Source organism: Leopardus geoffroyi, chromosome C1, assembly GCF_018350155.1.
Source record: "Leopardus geoffroyi isolate Oge1 chromosome C1, O.geoffroyi_Oge1_pat1.0, whole genome shotgun sequence".
NCBI lineage: Eukaryota > Metazoa > Chordata > Mammalia > Carnivora > Felidae > Leopardus > Leopardus geoffroyi.
The window spans coordinates 75963603-75984750 of NC_059328.1; the positions used below are offsets into that span (position 1 = coordinate 75963603).

General features: G+C 44.2%; 1 long non-coding RNA gene across 2 annotated transcripts in view; it reads left to right on the forward strand.

Annotated features, from left to right (window-relative positions):
* Positions 1-393: 393 nt before the first annotated feature.
* Positions 394-21148, forward strand: part of LOC123598202 — a 36641-nt gene continuing 15886 nt past the window's right edge. The window contains exons 1-6 of one of the 2 annotated variants that reach the window (XR_006712443.1): positions 394-831; positions 5187-6952; positions 7926-8448; positions 9603-9745; positions 11484-11619; positions 15927-16090. This is a non-coding gene — a long non-coding RNA (uncharacterized LOC123598202). The remainder of the gene's footprint in view (positions 832-5186; positions 6953-7925; positions 8449-9602; positions 9746-11483; positions 11620-15926; positions 16091-21148) is intronic. The other variant, XR_006712444.1, reaches the window with a different exon arrangement.

Here is a 21148-nt window from a genome sequence, read left to right on the forward strand (position 1 = left end):
AGAGATAAGCAAACTCTTCATGGAGGAAGGCAAACCGCCACATGGAGGCTAGGACGCTCTGTAACTTCCCCAGCCTCTAATTAGCTGTACCCTCTCCCCTCACTCCTGGACCCCAAGTAAGGGGCACGCAGCACGATCCCATTGTTTCTTCTCTCAAGTAAGGTAAACCCCAGTGTGACCTCCTCCCCTGACTCTCAAGTAAAGAAAGCTGGTCAATGACTTCAACTCCTTTTCCCTCAAAAGTCAAGCTCAAGCATGACCTCCCCTCAAATCCAGCAGGAGCAGGCATGATGTCACTCCCACCCTCATGCCTCTCTCCCACCCGCCTGGCGGATGACACATTTCCACCCTGACTGCTTCTCAGAAGTGGCTCTGCCCCAAGGTGTGGGTGTCTGGCTGGCCGCTGCTTCCTGCCAGCCGCGGGACAAGCCCACCAGGCTGGAAGGCAGCTTGCAGTCTGTGACATCACTGTGACTCAGCACTCTGTGGCAGATGAGAATTTATTCAAGGCTCAACATTAAATAAGGAGTTTTCAGGCAAGTCTGGAGGACAAGCTGAGCCAACTTAGGATGAGAAACTAAAAAGCAAAAGGGGAAATCCAGGGCTGAGAAATTCCTAGAAACGAAATCATAACCTTGGACAGGAGGAGAAGGTGACTTGAGCTACTAAGCAGGGATGACCTCAGACCTGCGGCAGCTCATGGGCCTGCAAGCACACAGGAACCCGACCACCTGTCTGTGTCCCCTGTGTGCCTTCTGACCTCCTCTGCAGGCTCTGGTACCTCCATCTATGAGGGACAGCGGCAAGCCCCCAACAGACATGGCAGCCCAGGTATGCATGGGGGACTCAGCATCTGGGGAGTGATATGATTTGAATCTGCAGCCCAGATTTAATTCACAAGAAAGAAGCAAGACATGGAAGGAGTTAACCTTATAAATAAAAAGTCTGGTGGGATGTGGACAGTCAGGGAGGCTGTACATGTGTGGGGCAGGGGGTATATGGGAACTCTCTGTACTTTATGCTCAGTTTAGCTGTGAACCTAAAACTGCTCTAAACAATCCAATAACTTTTCAAAATTGGCCAAGGGCACTGGGGTGGATTCTTCAGTTAAACGTCTGACTTCGGCTCAAGTCGTGATCTCACAGTTCGTGGGTTCAAGCCCTGCATCAGGCTCTGTGCTGACAGCTCAGAGCCTGGAGCCTGCTTCAGATTCTGTGTCTCCCTCTCTCTCTGCCCCTCCCTTGCTCACATTCTGTCTCTCTCTGTCTCTCAAAAATGAATAAATGTTAAAACAAATTTTTTAATTTGTTTCTTTTAATTAATTTATTGTTAATTAATTTGTTCTTTTTAATTAATTTCTTTTTAAAACCTATTCTATGGCCACAGAACCCTGCCTAGCATCATGCAGAGGTTGATCCTAGCTCAAGAAGAAGACTGGGCAGAGAAAGACAAATATCATATGACTTCACTCCTATGAGGACTTTAAGAGACAAAACAGATGAACATAAGGGAAGGGAAACAAAAATAATATAAAAACAGGGAAGGGACAAACCATAAGAGACTCTTAAATATGGAGAACAAACAGAAGGTTGCTGGAGGGGCTATGGGAGCGGGGATGGGGTAAATGGGTAAGGGGAATTAAGGAATCTACTCCTGAAATCATTGTTGCACTAAATGCTAACTAATTTGGATGTAAATTTTAAAAAAAAAATTAAAAAAAAAAAAAAAAAAGAGGAAGAGTGGGTAAGCAGGCCGGCTAAGCCATCGTGATGAGAGGAGCCATAGGAAATGTAACCTTTTCTCTATCTCATGCCTTTGGCTGATCCCTCATGTTACAATTCCTTAACTGTGTACAACTGCTTTGCATTCTACAGCTAGGAAGAAGGCCATAGCAAATACTTCTGGGAGAGACAGACTCCACCATATGAATAGCTAATAGATCAATTTTTGCGAGATAGTTTTTATATCCTAAGCCTCAGTTTCTTCACCTGTAAAACGAAGATAACAATATTACGTGACCCAAGAGATGTCATATGGATCAGTCTTCAGGAAATCTTCATCTAGAAGAGTCACACCCTCCCTTCCTGGGCCCTCACCAGTACAACCTAAAGCCCTTCCTCATTTTACTTTTCTACAAAGCATTTCCCATCTTCTCCATATCATACATTTTACCTTTAAATTTCTCATTATCTTTTTATGACATGAGCCGAAGTAGGACGCTTAACCAACTGAGCCACCCAGACACCCCTTCATATTTCCTTTTAAGCATCAAGTGAAATACTGGAAGTTTTTAATGCCTGTATAGTTGCATAATGCCTATAGAAGTACAGTTGGCCCACACCAGATTCTGCTCTAAGAGTCAAGAAGAGGTGCGCCAGCTAGCTAACGTGCACATGTACATTATTTTAAAGACTCTCTGGTGTAGACACAATGAACCATCCTTATACAGTGGCCCTTCGATTTATTTAACTCCTTGTTGGTTCTGCACTGACAGCTTGGAGCCTGGAGGCTGCTTCGGATTCTGTGTCTTCCTCTCTGTCCCTCCTCTGCTCATGCTCTATGTCTCTCTCTCTCTCTCTCTCTCTCTCTCTCTCTCTCTCTCAAAATAAATAACATTTTAAAAAAGAAAATATGAAGAATTGTCCAAAAACCAACTCCAGTTAGCCACCCCACAACACCATTACCAGGAGGGTACCAGGCTATGAGGATCAAAGCAGAAGCTCAGAGGGGCATCAGAGCAAAAGTTTGGAAGCACTAAAGCAGGCAGAACTGAGCTGCAACAGGCAGCAGGAAAGAATCATCTTAAGTAGATATTAAGTAGATATCAGGGCATCCTGATAAGGCATGTTCCCCTTATACAAGCTCATGGAGTATGTAAAGCCAAAATCAATCAACAATCTGCCTTCCATCTTGATGGGAAGTTGGTTCTTTCAAAATACACTTGCATTGGGGCAACTGACTCTCTCTTTCAAAAATAAATAAACATTAAAAAAATTAAACAAAACAAAACAAAATGCACTTGCATTGCCTCAGTTCCTATAACACACACACACACACACACACACACACCAAATCCTTCTATAGCAAGCTCAGTTTTTTTTTTCTTTTTCTTTTTTAATGTTTATTTTTTTTTTGAGAGAGAGAGAGAGAGAGAGTGTGAGCAGGCGAGGGGTAGAGAGAGAGGGAGACACAGAATCCAAAGCAGGCTCCAGGCTCCTAGCTGTCAGCACAGAACCTGATGCGGGGCTCGAACTCAGGAAACATGAGATCATGACCTGAGCCAAAGTCGGACGCTTAACTGACAGAGCCACCCAGGCGTCCCTCAAGCTCAGTTTTCTTATTGAAATGCTCTGCTGACCCTCAAGACGGAAAGCAGAAATTCTTCAAAGTCATGATGAAGGTCCCGTTGTCTTGATGTCTTGAAATGACCAGTGTGCAAGTATTTGGTTTCTTTGTCTCAGCTCCTTCCCTCACATGGAGGTCCACCCAAGCTCCAGACAGGGAGGACAGGAGCTGAACTAGTTGTGGGAAGTCTGCGAAGTCCAGCAGACTGTCCTGGCTTGGCTCTCCCAAAGGAAAAAAAGAAAAGTCTTGTGAGCTGTAGGCAACTGATTCAAGGGGCACAACTATACGTCCAGTGCCTTTGTGCAAACCATAAAAGTTGCCTCCTCCAGGCCCATGCATTGGAAAACTTTTCATTCCTCAAGGCTGAAGCGTCCCTGAGCCTGGTGAGAGAAGCAGGGCTTATTTCAGCCATTTCCTTCCCCTCTCCTTCTTTGGACCTCTCTGTGCAGGACAGAAACTGCCTAACTGCCCCTGGGAGGTGGCTGTGTGAGAGGGGGTATTGCAGGGCTAGAGGTAAATGAGAGCAAAATGCCTGACTCCTACTGCGTACGCCCCCACAGATGAGACCCTTTTCCTTTGCAGCTGGAGTTTAGTCTGTTGTTGGATCTGTTCTAGGAGATGCTAACCTCCTAGTCTTTCTCATGCATGTTGCCCCCTAACCACTAGCCAGCCCTGCTCTAGGCCTGTGGTATCAATACTCAGACTAGGTGGAACTAGGAAAAATGTCTTTCATGGGTTTAAAGGTTGAACAAGTAACTTAAAATCCATTTGGAAAGGGACAACATGGTGTTATGGAAAGGCCACAGGTTATGGAATCAGCTGACCTGGAATGGTGGCTTGATAGGTGTCAACTTGGAGAAGCCGAACTACATTTCCCAGAATTCCCTTCCCTGCATGGTTCCCATTAGACTGCCCACAAGAGATGATCTTGTGTGAGATTTGAAGGGAAGCAGTGAGCAATATTTCATAGTTCGCACATGTTGCCACTATTCTGTGGCTCACCTCACTTGTTCCCCCAAACCAGTGTCTTTTATTGCTGGTCTTGCCTTCCCAGAGCTCTCCACTGTGAGAGCAGTTGCTGGTGCTGACCTACCTCTCCCACCCCATTCCAAACTTCCTACATTGCATTTGTCTCTGACTAAATAAACAATCCCTGATCCTGTTAACTGACCTGCCCCTTGCAGGTGAGATAGCATTTTCTCAAGGACTTTGAGAGATAGGACTTTCACACAAAGAAAGGATGTGAGTAGAGCTTATAAACACTCAACCAGCTGGTGGAGGAGGTATTTTGGGGTGGTTTCCTCCAAATCACACAGTGACTGGCACCATATACTCTATTTGGATTCACAATAAAGGTGATTACTTATGACCTTACTAGCAGAGAATATAACTACCTCAAGCCCTCCACTGTTTAAATTCGTTTCCAGCTTTGGGGGCTTGCCGGAATATGGACTATTCAGACAAAGATGACTTTTACCACTCCTTCAGCTGTCTGCTCTCTCCCCTCCCAATGCATACACCCTTCATCTGCCCACTTTCTCCCTTTCATCCTGCCATGTTATAACCCTGGCTTCCATCTATCTTGTCAAAAGTGAACAAAGGGGTATGAGCTATCCTAGGACAGCTTGACACAGAAAAGATGTCCTATCGAAATCCCAGAATGTCACGATGAACTAGTTTAGAAACAGTATGATACACTGCATTGCTTTGCCAAAGGCAGTCTCTGGGGAAAAAATATTGAACATTTGACTCATTCACTGACAATGTGGGACAATTAAATGGGGGAAGAAAAACAGAGAAAAAAGAAAGGAATGAATAAATGGTTTCCTTTCTGCCCATAGGTATCTGATTCAGAGCACTCATGAATCTTGGACTACGTTCAGCTATAATCATGGGTGATTCTCCAAGCGAAGGGGCTAAACACTGGCAAACGAAAAGCAGATTTGTCCACTGCATTCCTACCCTAATGGATGCTGAGATAATGGATGCTCTACAATCACCCACAAATTTCCTGGTACTGCTGCTGTTACTGCAAAATGATGGCTCCTTCAAAGTATCATCTCTTGCCCCTGCCAGAGAAAGCCAGCCTTTAAAAGAAACTAAATCCAAGGTCACTCACTTCCACATAAAGAGAATATTTTGTCAGCTGCCAAAATTCATTTATCTAATGTACTCTTACCCAATAACTTAAGCCTGGTGTCCTGGGCAGAGTCCAACTTGGGTAATTCCATTCTCCCAACCAAATTCCCCCAAGGAGTTTGAACGAGAGAGGACATTATTCTTCACTTCTTCAACTCTCCTATTATTAATCAAAAGAATGCTTTTCATCCCCAAAGCATGATGGGGATATGAGGATAGAATTTTTAAAAAGGGATTATTCTTAAGAATTTAGTAATGAGAGATTCCATTATATAAACTTAGTAAAGTTCTTTGGAAGTAGAGTCTAGATCCATTTGTGAAACAAATAGTTATTAGAGTATATGCCAAGTACTGTTCTCAACACTGCAGATGGAGCAGGACACAGAAGTAGTTTCTGCTTTCAAGAGGTAGCAATTAGAATAAGTTGATGAGTTTGGAGAGAGGGCCAGAAATCAGACCATTTAAGTACTGATATGGAGTTTGGATATTATTGTAGGCGCAGCTGGAGAGTATTGGTGGAGCAATAAGATTGATCAGATTTGAGGTCTTTTTAATAAGACTATCCCTTCATGGATATCTATGGGCCAGGGTCCTAGCCTTCTGCTACTTTCCACGGAATTGAATCATTTCAGGATCAACACAACTGTGGCTGTAATTTCCTCCCCACAAGCCTTCAAACAGCATTGAATCTTGGTTATCTCAGAGCGCCAAGGAGGCCAAAGCCATGGTTTGGCCATACAGCCATCAGCATGGCACTGCTCCATGACAAACTGTACCCCTTCTTCCTCTGTAGCTGGCTGTACTTCATAGGCTCCCTTTGGTCTCATAGGACACCAGACAAGAAGGTAAATGAGGAAGAATTAGTTCATCTCCACTGCTCCAAGAGCTGCCTATGACCTGCTGAAGGTAGTTCAGTGGCAATATCAAAGAGCGGAAGCATCTCTACATATATGTGACCTATTGAATGGTGGTGTTCTTGGAAAGAGCATTACCACTGACAAAGAACCACTGAAAACTTTCTATTTATTGCCCATCCTGTGAGCAGTGACAAATATAAATAAGAAAATCATAACATCTGAAAATAAAAGGGGACATTAGTGGTCATGAAGTCCAACCTCTCTCCTAATGTAAGATTCTTCTATGCAGACCTGACAAGGAGTCTTCCAGTGTTCTATACCCTTCCTATGTCAGATGGGGTCAGATGAATAGCAATTTAATTGCGTGTTGTTTTGTTGGTGAGGAAAGATCATTAACTGTGGTACCTTTTGCCCAAAGCTGTGGTCTGAAGGGTCAAAGGACAGATAGAGAAAGTCACATCTGAATGAGAAGTTAAGGTTAAGACCTGGAAAAAGAGGACCAAATAAGTTTTCCAGTCTCAAGTTCAAGAGGGAGAATAAAGAATATGGAACCAAACAAGAAGATACCCAGGATGCTAATGAATGAGAAATGTGGAGCAGGTGGATTAGAGGTGAGTAACTCTGGAGAAAGTCCTATGGGTGTGTACAAGTTTTCATGATGGAATTGTTAACATAATTCTCACACAAATTTGTATGATTGTGCCAAGTACTCTGGCAGGAGCTAGAAGACAACTTATATCCGTCTTCCCCTAAATGGTCACTGCCTCACATGGAAGCCCATTGCATCATTAGGAAATATCAGTGACCAGAATATTCTCTGTATTGAGGCACTGGGTGGCTCAGTCTGTTGAGCATCTGATTCTTGGTTTCAGCTCAGGTCATGATCTCATGGTTCGTGAGTTTGAGCACCACATAGGGCTCTGTGCTAACAGCCAGAAGTCTGCTTGGGATTTTGTGTACATCTCTCTCTGCCCCTCCCCTGCTCATGCTCTATCTCTCTCTCAAAAATAAGTCAATAAACATTAAAAAAAACAACAACAACAAAGAATATTCTCTGTATCCTTTTCCCTCTGGCCATAAGTCTGTTCTTCAATGACATACAGAGCAAATCTAATTCCTTCCCCTCATGACAACCATTCCAATGTAACATGGCAGAAGAGGGGAGGGGCAGGGGGAAAGGGGAGGGAGAGAGAATCTTAAGCAGGCTTCATGTTTAGTGTGGAACCCAACGTGGGGCTCAGTCTCAATCGTGAGATCATGACCTGAGCCAAAATCAAGAGTCTGACACTTAAATGACTGAGCCATGCAAGCGCCCCTCCCTTAGCATTTTTATTAGATGTGTTTCATTCTTAGCTTCCTTTTACAGGTTATATTCTTTGTTGACTGTACTCCTTCCACCAACACTTCTTTAACCACCAATGACCATTTATGACGAAAACTCATCAAAGAGCTCTCTTTGCAGGCACAATAATTCCTTCAGGATCACTTTCACTTATGTCATCAGAATTTTACTTTTGAGAATTATTTATCTCTTATGCTTGGATCTTTTGATTATACCTGTGAGTTTTTCTTTTTCTTTTACAGAAACTTTCTGAATGGTATCTTAAGAGTTTTGAGACCATATCAGAAGCAGCCAAGAGGTCCTTCATCAAAAATTTTGGACTCTCTGATGAGAATCTACTCCCTTTCTACTATTCCTCAATGAATTCTCCCACTTAGTGTTATGCGTTGAATTATGTCCCCCCAAAAAAGATATGTTGAAGCCCTAATCCCCAGTACCTCAGGATGTAACCTTTTTTGGAAATAGGGTGTTTATAGAGGTAATCAAGTTAAAAGGAGATCATAATCCAATAATAATGATATCTTCATCTCCAATGAAGAGGAGAAATTTAGACACAGAAATAGACACCCCATGGGAATAATGCCATATGAACATGAAAGCAGAGATGGGGTGATGCATCTGCAAACCAATGAACACCAAAGATTGGGAGCAAACTCCCAGAAGCTAAGAGAGAGGCATGGAACAAATTCTTCCTCCCAGACTTCAGAGGGAACCTATCCTGCTGACATCTTGACCTTGGACCTCTAGACTCTGGAACTCTGCTGTGTAAGTCACCCAATTTTGTGATACTTTGTTACAGCTGCCCTAGCAAACTAATACAGTCAGAGTTAGTACAAAGATGTGAGAGTTTCCCACTGATTCTAATGTGAATGCTGCCTTGTGTCCCCTGGTTCTGCCTGCTCTAGTTCACTCCATCAGAGCCCATTGTTATTCCACTCAAGATTCTCAGACTTGAGACCTAACTTCCAGATATTTTCATTTCAGTAACTGTAAGGTGAAGCATAGGAATCTGATTTTTATTAAGCCTTACAGACAATTCTGGAATGAGAAGTAGGAAGGACTTAACTGACTTTGTGTAGTTTAGTCCCTCCCTGGCCCCAGGGCCTTAGCACATCTGAAAACTGATGGATACACTTCTGCTGCTAAGCTCAGCCAGGATCCAATGCCCCCAGTGGTAGCCAGAGGGCTCTCGTGCTGCCTGGTGTTCCTCTGGTGCCTATTCTCAGAACCAGGTCTAGGCTGGGGGCCTGCTATTCCCTCATGCCCTTGTTACTCCTCTCCTTGAGAAGCGCCCTGACCCTAGACCCCAGCCTGGTGGCTAGGCCACTAAACTCTGAAGACAGATCCTCCCAATAACTGACTGATCACTCTCTTGCTTCTTGAGCACCCCCTACCATCAATTACCAACCACACTCTGGTCTTTTAAGGGACCAGCATGGGAAATATTTGTGCCAAGCATGGGAAATATTCTTAGTGACTGGTACCTGACTTATGAAGGGCGCTTCCCTGCCCTCTAGACACAGGATGTACCAACCTGGCTGCTTCTCCATAACCAAGCTAAGCAACTATTTGGATGACACAATGTGCTAGACCTTGTACTATACACATCCCTTCTGGCTTTCATGTTAGGCTCACTATCTAATGAGGGATACAAAGAGGTACGTGGATGCACATTACCTATGAGTACAGGGTCCTAGGGGCACAGAGGTGGAGCACCTGACCTGGGTCTGGAGGGTTCACAGGTAGAGAAAGCAACTTGAAGAAGCTTCCATTTAAAACCAAGACCAAAATATAAATATATATACACTAATATATTATTATTAATAACATGTTAATATAATGTGAAGAATATGATAATATTTTATTAATATATTACCAATATATTATTTATTATAGTTAATAATTATTCATGTTAACAGGGTTGGGAAGAGGAAGAGATCTTCAGGCTCAAGAGGCAGAAAGGGCATGATGGTTTCAAGAGCAAGAAGCTGGAGGGGTGGGTAAGAAGTGAAGGTTTTCCAGCCCCATCCTGTCCCACAGGAGAATCTTCCCTAGAAGAGAGGTAAGACAGATTACCCACTCAGCCATATTTGAGAACACGCCCCCATCCAGGAAAGCGTCCCAACACACGTATGAGGGGAAAGTGGGTGGGTGGACCTCAACTGACCCTCAGCCCATCTGTCCTTCATTCAGCCTCTGTACCCTCATCTGTTCTCTTCATCTTCCCGATTTAATTTCTCTTCCACGCGACTCAACAAGCCTCACAAGCCAGACAAATAATCTGTTATTATTCTTGGCTTGCAGTTTTTCAAACTTTAGCAGGCAGCCTCTTCAACCTCATGTAGCTAAAATCTAAGAGATAGGACTTCGGCCACAGCCCGGCACCGCCCTTCCCCCATCCCTAACCATTCTGGATGGTCCTGACAGGCAGCCTACCAGAAAATTAATTCCCAGCTGGGATTAAATGACAAGAAGTTTCTGCCGAACTACACTTGCCACTAACAACTCAAGAACTTGAGACACGGACCATAAGACTGGCCGTGAAAGACTCTCCCCCAGTCCCAAGTATTTGAACTTACCTGTGATGTAAGTCTTAACCTGGACAGCTTTGGACAGATGGACTCTTGAAATGTCGGATCATCCCTTCCTATCGAAGGCACTACTCATCAGCACAACATGGCAGCTGATATGTAAAGCGAATGGTAAAAAGGAAAGGCAATCATTTCCTCACTAAACGAAAGAAGAGATATGAATCTGAGGAACACAATCTGGCACTGATTGAAAGTAAATTACCAGCTGATTAGATGGCTGTAAATACAGGGAGAGAAGCCTCAACAGGCAGCTGGATTGCGTGAGGAAGAGGGAAATTAGAGAGGGCGCAGGAGGTGTTGAGCACAGACAGGGCTCGGCAAAGAGGAATAGTGGCCGCTTTGTTCTGCCAAGATTATAGAAGCAGGAAGGGATCTTCGGGAAGCGTTCTGTAGATGGAGACAGCGTGAAAGGGTGGCCCCCCACCTCCCACTGCACTCTCCCAGCCCCACATCCCTAATGAGCCCAAGGGGATTCAACACTCAAACCCATACCCAGCAGCAGCTAGGACGGGCCGTTGTTGTTGTTACTGCAACACGGGAAGCATCGATGACTTCTGTTCAGAGAGGAAAACCTGTTTTAGGTTAGATGCAGTCTGGAAGCTTCTCCCTTCCTATCAGAAAAGCCACTCTTCTAAAAACCTCATCCCTCACATCCCTGCAGCCTACAAAGACAGAGTCCATGCAGATGTCAGTGGAGAATACCATCCCCCAAACAGCAGCTAGGCATGCTCCTTCAGGGAGCAAGCACTGAAAGCAGCAGCCCCTGTGAACTGAGAGCTCTCTGCAGTTAGTAGAAGGAGCTTGGGACAAGGAAGGACAGAATAGTGTAACTAGGAAACCAGGGCTCTCCTGTGCATACCAAAAAATATCCCCTCTTCCTCCAGCAAATGGCAGAAGCGTCTGGCCAGCCTAGGAGGAGGTGATGTGGGGGGGGGGGGGGGGGTGATCGGCAGAAGCGATGAGGGGAAAGGAGGATGACCGTAATGTTTGCATTGGTGATGGAAGTGAGTTTAGCAAAGAACAGACAATGGATGCCTTAGTCCCATGGGTATTACTGTTTCCATAGCCCTGAGCCCAGCCTTACAAGCTTCTGTAATCCCTAAGCAAGGCAGCTGTGTGCTCTCACTGACCAAGGAAAAAATACAGAAAGAATATATAGCTCTTGGGTTAGTTCAGCAACACTCCACCCTCATTTTCTTTGTGTTCCAGCCCTCAGGCCCTGGGTATGCTCTCACGTAGTTCCTGGAGGGAACTACTGAGGGACATGGAACCCAATGACCACATCAGTTGCCATTTGCATGTAGAAGGAACCATCCCAATGTAACATGGCAGAAGACATCAGAGGGTAGGTAAGGCATAAAGAAAAAAGAAAACTGGGGGCGGGGGGAGAACTTGGCAAAGAGGTTTTAAGGCTTCAGTAAAGTCATTTCTCTAGCCAGATCCAACTAAGGGTATTGCTAATTCTCTAAGATAGGGGCATTTTAGGTTACGACACACTGGATGCTTCTTGAAGCTTATTGTGTGGATACCACATTTAGATGCTATTGGTATAATTAACTGTTTAACTGCATACAGTTCTCATTCCACATGGGGAGTTAGTCATTCTCAAGAAATCTTTTGATTGCCTCTATACAACTCAGAACTATAAGAACCCCTCAAAGCACTGGAGGTGCGCAAAACTGTCATTGTCAAGATTATGGTGTTCTGAGGGTAAATTCCAGGTAAGTAGTCCCTTTTATCAAGTGTGTCCTTACAGCTCTCTGGATGTGACATCCACCACAAAGGCCAGTATCAATCAGATCACTAAAGGGACACACATAGCTTACACCAGCCAAGGAAAACTGCAGAGATTCTGTGAACTAGTCTGGGGCCAACTTTTAGATGAGGACAGAAACGAAACTGGGTTCACTTCGTCTGGTGTTAACTGAGATGAACGTTAACGTGCCAAACATCTGAGTCACTGGCTACAAATAACCGATTGGAGAACTGAAGGGTGTGACTGGGAGGGGGGTAGGGGGGTGGGAAGAGCGATGTGAGGAAAAGGGTGCGAGAACATTAGGATTGCATGTTGACAGCTGCTTCCCAGGAGGATAAGAAATGGGAAGAGTGCACGAGCAGGCACTGCAGAGTGTGAGGTTAAGTTTAAAGACCTTCCACAAAACCATCCTCTTTTTGAGTCACCACATCTTCTCGCACCCTTGGAACAGTGCTTGGTGGTGCTGGTGAGATGCATGTTCCCAGTAACCCCTCAAGTCCATTCAATCTTCCTTCTCTGGCAAAGCAGAGGTGAGGATCAAGTGAATGAAGTAAACATTTGGACCTCACAGACTCAAGAAGTACAACCTACTTCTCTCTCTTTCTTGGAAGTTTACTTATTTATTTTGAGAGGGAGTAGGTGGGGAGGGACAGAGAGAGGGAGAGAGAAGCCCAAGCAGGCTCCATGCTGTTAGTGTGGAACCCAACTCAGGGCTCAATCCCATGAACCACGAGATCATGACCTGAGCAGAAATCAAGAGTTGGAAGCTTAACCAACTGAGCCACCCAGGCATCCCACAACCTACTTCTCTTAAGATATCTCTATTCTGTTTTCCTAAAGAGAGCAGATGAATCCCAAGAAGCTACAATGTGCCCTTAAGGAGACAATTTAGAGCACTGAGTATGCTTAATTTCTAGGATTCTAGGTTGGAACAAAGCTTATTGGTGAACCTTGCACCAACTGTAGCTGCCCAGTTTTTCCACATGGTTTCTTCTCTGCAGCCAGACAAGAGATTGTAGTGACTGGAAGTAAAAGTATATCCCAGGCAAGAAACATTTAACAAGGTAAGACTTCAGAACTGCTTTGGTTAAACCCTGCTCTCCCAAAATTCTGGTGCAAGAAAAAAAAAATACAGTCCTTTTCTAAAACTGATCAGTATTAATGTAATTCCCATCAAAATCTGAGCAAGTTAATTTGTAGGCCTTGACAAGTTTATTCCAAAATTTATTTGGAAAGGAAAAGGCCCCAGAATAGCTAAAAACAGGGATACCTGGGTGGTTCAGTCGGTTAAGCATCCAACTCTTGATTTCGGGTCAGTTCATGATCTCACAGTTCGTGGGATCGAGCCCCCCATCAGACTCTGTGCTGAAAACATGGCGTCTGCTTGGGATTCTCTCTCTCTCTCTCTCTCTCTCTCTCTCTCTCTCTCCCCCTCTTCCCCGCTCACACACATGCTCTCTCTCTCTATCAAAATAAATTAAATAAACTTAAAGAAAGAATAGCCAAAACAATGTTGAAAAACAAGAATGAAGTGAGAGAAACCACTCTTCTCAACATTAAGGCCTAATGCATAACTCCGGTATCAAGACAGCATGGTGCTGGTGGAGGGAATAAGCACATGGATCAGTGGAACAGAATAAAGAACCCAGATCTAGAGCCACACAAATATGTCCCTGACTACTTCTGATAAAGAAATGAAAGCAATCCAATGGAGGAGAAATAGCCTTTTCAATAAGTAGTGCTGGAGAAATTGGACATAAACCTCACACCTAATATAAAAACTAACGCACAGGGCGCCTGGGTGGCTCAGTCAGTTACGTGTCCGACTTTCGCTCGGGTCATGGTCTCACGGTTTGTGAGTTAGAGCCCCACATCAGACTCTGTGCTGACAGCTCGGAGCCTGGAGCCTGCTTTGGATGCTGTGTCCCTCTCTTTGTCAACTCTTCCCCTGCTCGTGCCTGTCTGTCTCTCTCTCAAAAATAAATAAACATTAAAAAAAATTAACTCATAATGGATCATGGACTTACATGTAAACATAAAACTACAAAACTTCTAGAAAAGAATACAGGAAGGTATCTTTGGGACCTAGGGCTCAGCAGAGTTGACCTCATCAAATTGGACCTTATCAAAATTTAATACTTTTCCTCTGTGAAAGACCCTGTAAAAGGATGAAAAAACAAATTACAGTCTAGGAGGAAAGATTTACAAATCATACAACCAACAAGGGCCTTGTGTCTAGAATATATAAAGAACTCTGGAAACTCAACATTAAAAAAAATGGATCCAAGCATCCTTCCACACCATGGTTCACAGCATGTGTTCTGTGGATCACCCAACTCAGGATCTTGGGTGTGGGGGAGGGATTGGTAAAATGCAAATTCCTGTGTCTGATTCCAGAAATTCTGATTCCATAGATTTGAACGGGGCCTGAGAAATCTGCCTTTATTTTTTTTTTTTAATTTTTTTTAACGTTTATTTTTGAGACAGAGAGAGATAGAGCATGAATGGGGGAGGGTCAGAGAGAGGGAGACACAGAATCTGAAACAGGCTCCAGGCTCTGAGCTGTCAGCACAGAGCCCGACGTGGGGCTCGAACTCACGGACCGCGAGATCATGACCTGAGCTGAAGTCGGCCGCTCAACCGACTGAGCCACCCAGGCACCCCAGAAATCTGCCTTTAAACCAAGCTACTCAGGATGCCTGGCTAGTTCAGTCGGTAGAGCATGCTACTCTTGATCTCAAAGCTCAGGGTTGTGAGTTCAAGCCCCACTTTGGGGGTAGAATTTACCTTTTTTTTTTTTTTTTAAATTTATTTATTTATTTTGAAAGGGACAGAGACAGCGTGAGTGGGGCAAGGGTAGAGAGAGAGGAGAAAGAAAATCCCAAGCAGGCTCACGCTGCCAGCATGAAGCCTGATATGGGACTTGAACTTACAGAACAGTGAAATCATGACCTGAGCCAAAACCAAGAGTTGGTCAACCAACTGAGCCACCCAAGTGCCCCTAGAATTTTTTTTTTTTTTTTAAATAACACAAGATCCTCAGGAGATTTTTTTTTTTTTTTAATATTAAAGCTTGAGAACTCCCACAGCTATTTAATCTAGTGAACTATAAAACAAGAACTGCATTAGAAAGAAAATCAGGACTGGGCCTCTTGTGCCCTGAGGGGGCAAATGAGTACAGGAACTATTTAAAGACTAAAAGCAAACTGGAAGTGTTATGAACAATTTCTTTTTTAATGTTTATTTATTTTTGAGAGAGAAAGAGAGAGAGACAGAATGTGAGCAGGAGAGAGGCAGAGAGGGAGACACAGAATCTGAAGCAGGCTCCAGGCTCCGAGCTGTCAGCACAGAGCCCATTGCGGGGCTGGAACCTGCGAACCATTGAGTTCACAACCTGAGCCGAAGTCAGACACTTAACCAATGGAGCCACCCAGGTGCCCAATGAGTAATTTCTACGAAGCAACTACTCTAGATTTATTAGGATGTGAATGAATGATGAAGTACCCTCCCCACACACCCAAGTATACAAGCATAAGGAGAACCTGCTGTGTATGCAGAGCTTTTTTTAAATTCTCATAGCCATGCTGCCTGAGGGGCCTGGCGCCCTCTGAGACCTGCTCACAAGGGATTGTGAGAGCCCAGGAAAGACCCTGTTCTGTGAGGACAGGGCATGCACTTTAGCAGGTTGGCCTCAGGGAACCCACAGCCAGGGACCCCAGCTCTGAGGGCTGAAGGCCTGCCCCAGGGTCGTCTAATGCCCTCCCTACCACCACCTTTCCCACTCGCTCACACATAAATATGTGCACAGGTCTAGAGATAAGGAACAACTCCTTCTCACCAACCCACCAGACAGTCTGTGTTTCTGCCTTCACCATTCTGCTTCCAACCCCTGACAGGTGGCAAGAGGGGAGCCTGAGGACAAGGCAACATGACTAAGTGCGAACACAGCACGAAGCCGGGCTCCTCTGAGCAGCTGGAAAGAGGGCTCTCACCTCATCTCTGGGAAGAGACGGAGGCCAGCCTGACAAAGAGAACGAGAAAACTGCCAGGGGAAGGTGAGGTAGGTAGTTGTCCACCCATCAGAAAGTAAAGTGATGTTTAGTAAGACCAAGGGCAGACTGAAGAGCCACTGGCCAGGATGGAATAGCAAACAGATCTGTGTCTGAGGGCAGGAATGACCCATCTCCCGCTCCAGGCTCCAGAGGCGACCTTTGCTGTCCAAGGACGCTGCCTGCCGAGTGGCTTTGCAGACCCCTGCACAACCCAGGTCTCTGAGTTTCCCAGTGTTTGCTCCTTGGTGCCTGTTGTATCTCCGCTTGGTCAGAATTGATGGCAGCTAATCACTGCTGAAGCAGAGACTCCAGTTCATTTCCATTCACCTCATTGTTTGTCTTTTGGGCTGCAGCCAAGCAACAAACATGAACATTTCCCCCTGCAGAGCAGACACACACAGACACTTGGAAGCCTGCCCACATGTGCCACGCTCTCCCAGGCATGCACACGTTTACACATACACATATACACCCGCACACGTGCACACGCATACTCACCCATCCACACTCTCACGCATGCACGTATATGCATCCACACATACACTCACCCGTGCACAGGTACCGCCCATATGCATCCCCACAGTCACGCACATGGGCACACACATCCGCTCCAGCTGCGGTTCAACTGTGCAAGTTCTCTGTCTTCCGCGACCAGGATATCTTCAAACCTGAGATTTCCTCCTCCTGCCCTCCTGTTCCCCTGGCGGCCTGGGCACCCACACCAGCACTCCGTAACTTATCACCACCTCTTAGGCCACTTCCAGCCATCGTCAGTGCGTGGGAGACCTTCCAACCTTCTGTCTCAATGAAAATCAACCGTTGTAAACCCAGGCTCTCATGAAGTTCCAGGGACCAGCAGGACTTGGATTTTAAACAGTCCCACTGTCTTCCCTGCATAGGAATCAGTCTGGGCTCCAGATGAGATGGGGCAGCCCTCTAGTGGCCATGGCCGATATGACAATAGACTTTGAGGGCTCAAGGATGCTGTAGGGACCAGTCTGCTCTTCTTGAAGGCACAGGAAAGAAACCACAGTTATACAATCTTTATTGACTAACTCCTCCACTCCATTGCCCCTAGATCCTTCTAGTCACCAGGTCCTATCAATCTTCCCTTCCCAACAGCCATCCCCATTGTCCCACCTTAGCTCTCCCTTATCTGCATAGTTGGGCTGCAGTGGTCCATTGCCTGGACCTGTGTCCAGTCCATTTTGGACCTTGCTGCCAAATTCATTGACACTCGTTGGTTCTTCTACGTTCTCTTTTTAAGACTTCCAGGCTTCCCCCATCATCTATAGTGGTGACCCTCAAAAGGGAGACGCCCTTCCTTGAGAAGCATCTCACTCTCTCAGGACAGAATGAGCAGCATTGCCACACACAGGCTGGAGATGTTGATGCTCTTCCCCAGCCCATGCTCATGTTGAACGATTTTTATCAAGGGGATGTTCCTCAAGATATCCTATCAGTTAAATGTAGAGGGCTGGGGAAAAGATGGAGAACCCCTAGTCCTCTGGGCTAAAGTTCAAACATCTCAGCTCCCTACAATGTGTCCTCAAATTGCCTTTCTAGCCTTAGTGTTACAGTATAATGTTGAGGTTAAGGACTAGAATCAGACCATCTGGGTTGGAACCCCAGGTCTACAACTTATTAGCTGTGTACCTGTATGGAAGATTCCAAACCCTCAGTTTATTTCCAATGTTGTTGAGATTTAGTGAGGTAGCCCGTGTATCAGACTTAGCCCAGTGCTTGCCACACTCAGTGCTCAATTAATGACTGCTGTTATCATTACTCCTCTGTCAAGCCAACCGGTTTGCTCACAGGTCAGGCACATGCTTGCACTTTCCATCTCTGCACTTTGGCTCTTGACACTTTATTTGCTTGGAATGTCCTCTCCCTCCTCCCTAATGTTCTGCTGAGCCCAGCTCAAATTTCTTCACCTGCTCAGGGAACTGAGATAAGAATAGTGGGCTTATGACTTCACACATTATCTGCTGTGAGACGAAACCAATACTTTGTGAGAGTGCACCATTTAAACTTATATATGTATGTAATAGACCAATGTGTGGGATATTTTACTGTTTGTGCAATCACACATACATAAAGCCTTGTAACGTGTATTCATGTGTTACTGGAATACTTACTTAAATTTTTTTTTTAATTTTGTTTTAATGTTTATTTATTTATTTATTTATTTATTTATTTTTGAGAGAGAGAGAGAGAGACAGAGACAATGTGAGTGGGTTGGGGCAGAGAGAGAGGAAGACACAGAATCCGAAGCAGGCTTCAGGCTCCGAGCTGTCAGCACAGAGCCTGATGTGGGGCTTGAACTCACAAGCTGTGAGACCATGACCTGAGCTGAAGTTGGACTCTCAACCGACTGAGCCACCCAGGCACCCCTAAATTTTTTTAAACATTTTACTTCTCTGCCAACTAGATTGTAAGTACATGAGGGTAAGAGCTCTGTTGTATACTTATATTCTCCATGAACATATCTTACATGATACTTTCACTATATGAGGTACTTAGTACTCATTTAATTAAGAAGTGACTTATCTTTTATAATAATAGTAACATGTTTTTGTCCCTTAAAGCAAATTTTCATTCACTACCTTATGACCTTTGATTATCTAACTTCTACAACATCCCCGAAAGAAAAGAAAAGCTTAGGCCTGTTTCATAGGGACTTCCTTATTGGAAGTTGTGCAAGCACATTGTGTTATTTATATGTGTTAATTACATCACAATAACAGTCTCCAAATGGAAAGGTATCTGGATCAAAAAGGGCAGGTGGTAAATTTTGTAAAGTATGCCAATATCATGTTTATTTAGAAATCATGGAAACCAAGCTGAGCACTTGGCTGGACCCATACCTCAGGTTTTTAAAATTAGAGAGATCTGTAATTGCCCACCCCTTTCTGAACCCTCAATTCCTATTCAAACGCAACATGCAGCATTTTCTGGAAGAATCAGAAAAATAAGACCTAAGCATCACTCCTAAGGAAGAGAAAATGGGTACTGTTACCATTCAAAAACAGAAGCAAATACCCTTAACATATATGGTTGGGAAAAGAACTAGCAGTTGAATTCAAATTTATGAGACATGGGATATATGAAGAATACAGCAATCCTTATCATTTTGATGTTACTTTTTAAAAACTGATGCTTAAAATTAAAAAAATGTATAGCCAGGGTGAAATTTCATATATCACGGGTATTATCTAAATTCTTCTATACTAGGTTTTTTCATGAAATATTGATGTATTTTAATGTATTGCAAAATATCTTCAATGAGGAAAATGTCACAGACTAAATTTATGTGACACATTAAAAAAATATGGAATATGGAATTTAGCCTATAAATATATTCTGGAGTCTAAAATACTTTCACTGTAAATTTCAAAATGCATTGACAAAGACACAGAGCAATTGTTACTTTCATACGGTGCTGGTTGACTTGCACAATGGTGTAATCACTTTAGAAAACAATTTGGTAGTTTCTTATAGAGTTAAACAAATATTAACCACATGGACTGGCAAACACATGCCTGGGCTTTTATCCCAGAAAACTGCACACTTACGCTCCCACAAAAACCTGTACACTCATGTTTATAATCAGTAAAGATGAAGAACAGATTAGGGGTTTCCAGGAATTATTGGGTGGGGGAGGGTTTGGCTGCACAGGTGCAGCATGAGAGAATTTGGGGCAGGCAGAAGCAATGGAAATAGTCTATATCCTGATTGTGGTAGTGCTCACATAAATCTATGCATGTTAAAAGTCATGGAACTATATACGCAAAAAGTAAAGTTTACAGTATGTAAATATAACAGTAAAAGCCTATTTTTTAAGAAAATCCAGAAACAAAGTTCAGGGAAAAGTGAATGGTGTCAATGAATTCAATGTAAATATATCGATCACCTATTATGTATAAGGCGCTGCCTGGGGTAGAGGCAAAACGGAAACCAGAACCTAGTGATGAGGCAGTTTTAGGAGCATTAACTTTGAAATCTGCTAGAGCTAAGATAGAATGCCTGGTCTATCTCTTATGAAACCTGTGTTTTTAGGGAGGTTGCCTAACATCTTTGAGCTTCAGTTTATGAGAATAATAAAACATACAGTACGGACATAGTAAGAGATTGAAAATGATAACTATTATTATTACCATAGCATTGCTAATATTAAAGCTAGTGATGCCAATAAAAATGATTGCTCTACCTCCAAAATACACCCAGCATCTAATCAGTCTCAGCATGTCCACTGCCACCGCCCTGGCCCAAAAGCCACCGTCACCTCCTGCAGTAGCTTACTAACTGCTCTCCCTGCTCCCACCCTACAACCTGTCCTCAACCCAGACACCAGAATGATCTCTCTAAAATGGAAGTCAGATTATGTCACTCATCTGCTCAAAACACTGTTGTGACTCCCCCTGGCACTCAGGGTGAAAGGCCAAGTCCTCCCTGTGTCCTCAAAGATCCTGCGTGATCTGGTGCCATTTGCCTCTTATAATATCTTCTGTTGCTTTCCCCCTCACTCGCTCTTCTTCCACACTGACCTGTTACCCTGACTCCAGCACTCAGCGCCTCGATTTACAGCCCTTGTACTGGCCCTGGCCTCTGCCTCCATTTTCCACATGCCTGCATTGCTCATGCCCTTACCTTCCTTGTGACTTTGCTGGAATGTCACCTTCTCAAAAAGAAAAAAAAAAAACAAACCTATGTTAACCACTGTATTTATTTTTTTAAGTTTATTTATTTATTTTTGAGAGAGAGAGAGCATGAATGGGGAGGGGCAGAGAAAAACGGAGAAAGAGAGAGAATCCCAAGCAGGCTCTGCACTGTCTGCGTGGAACCCGATGTAGGGCTCAACCCATGAACTGTGAGATCGTGGCCCGAGTCGAAATCAAGAGTCAGATGCTTAACTGATTGAGCCATCCAGGTACCCACCCCTCAACCACTGTATTTAAAATTTCAACCTGCTCCACTTTCTCCCAGCCCCAACAATCCCCCTCGTCTTGCCCAGCTTTTCTTTTTCCATATGTCTTACCACCTTCTATGTAACAACACCAAACATT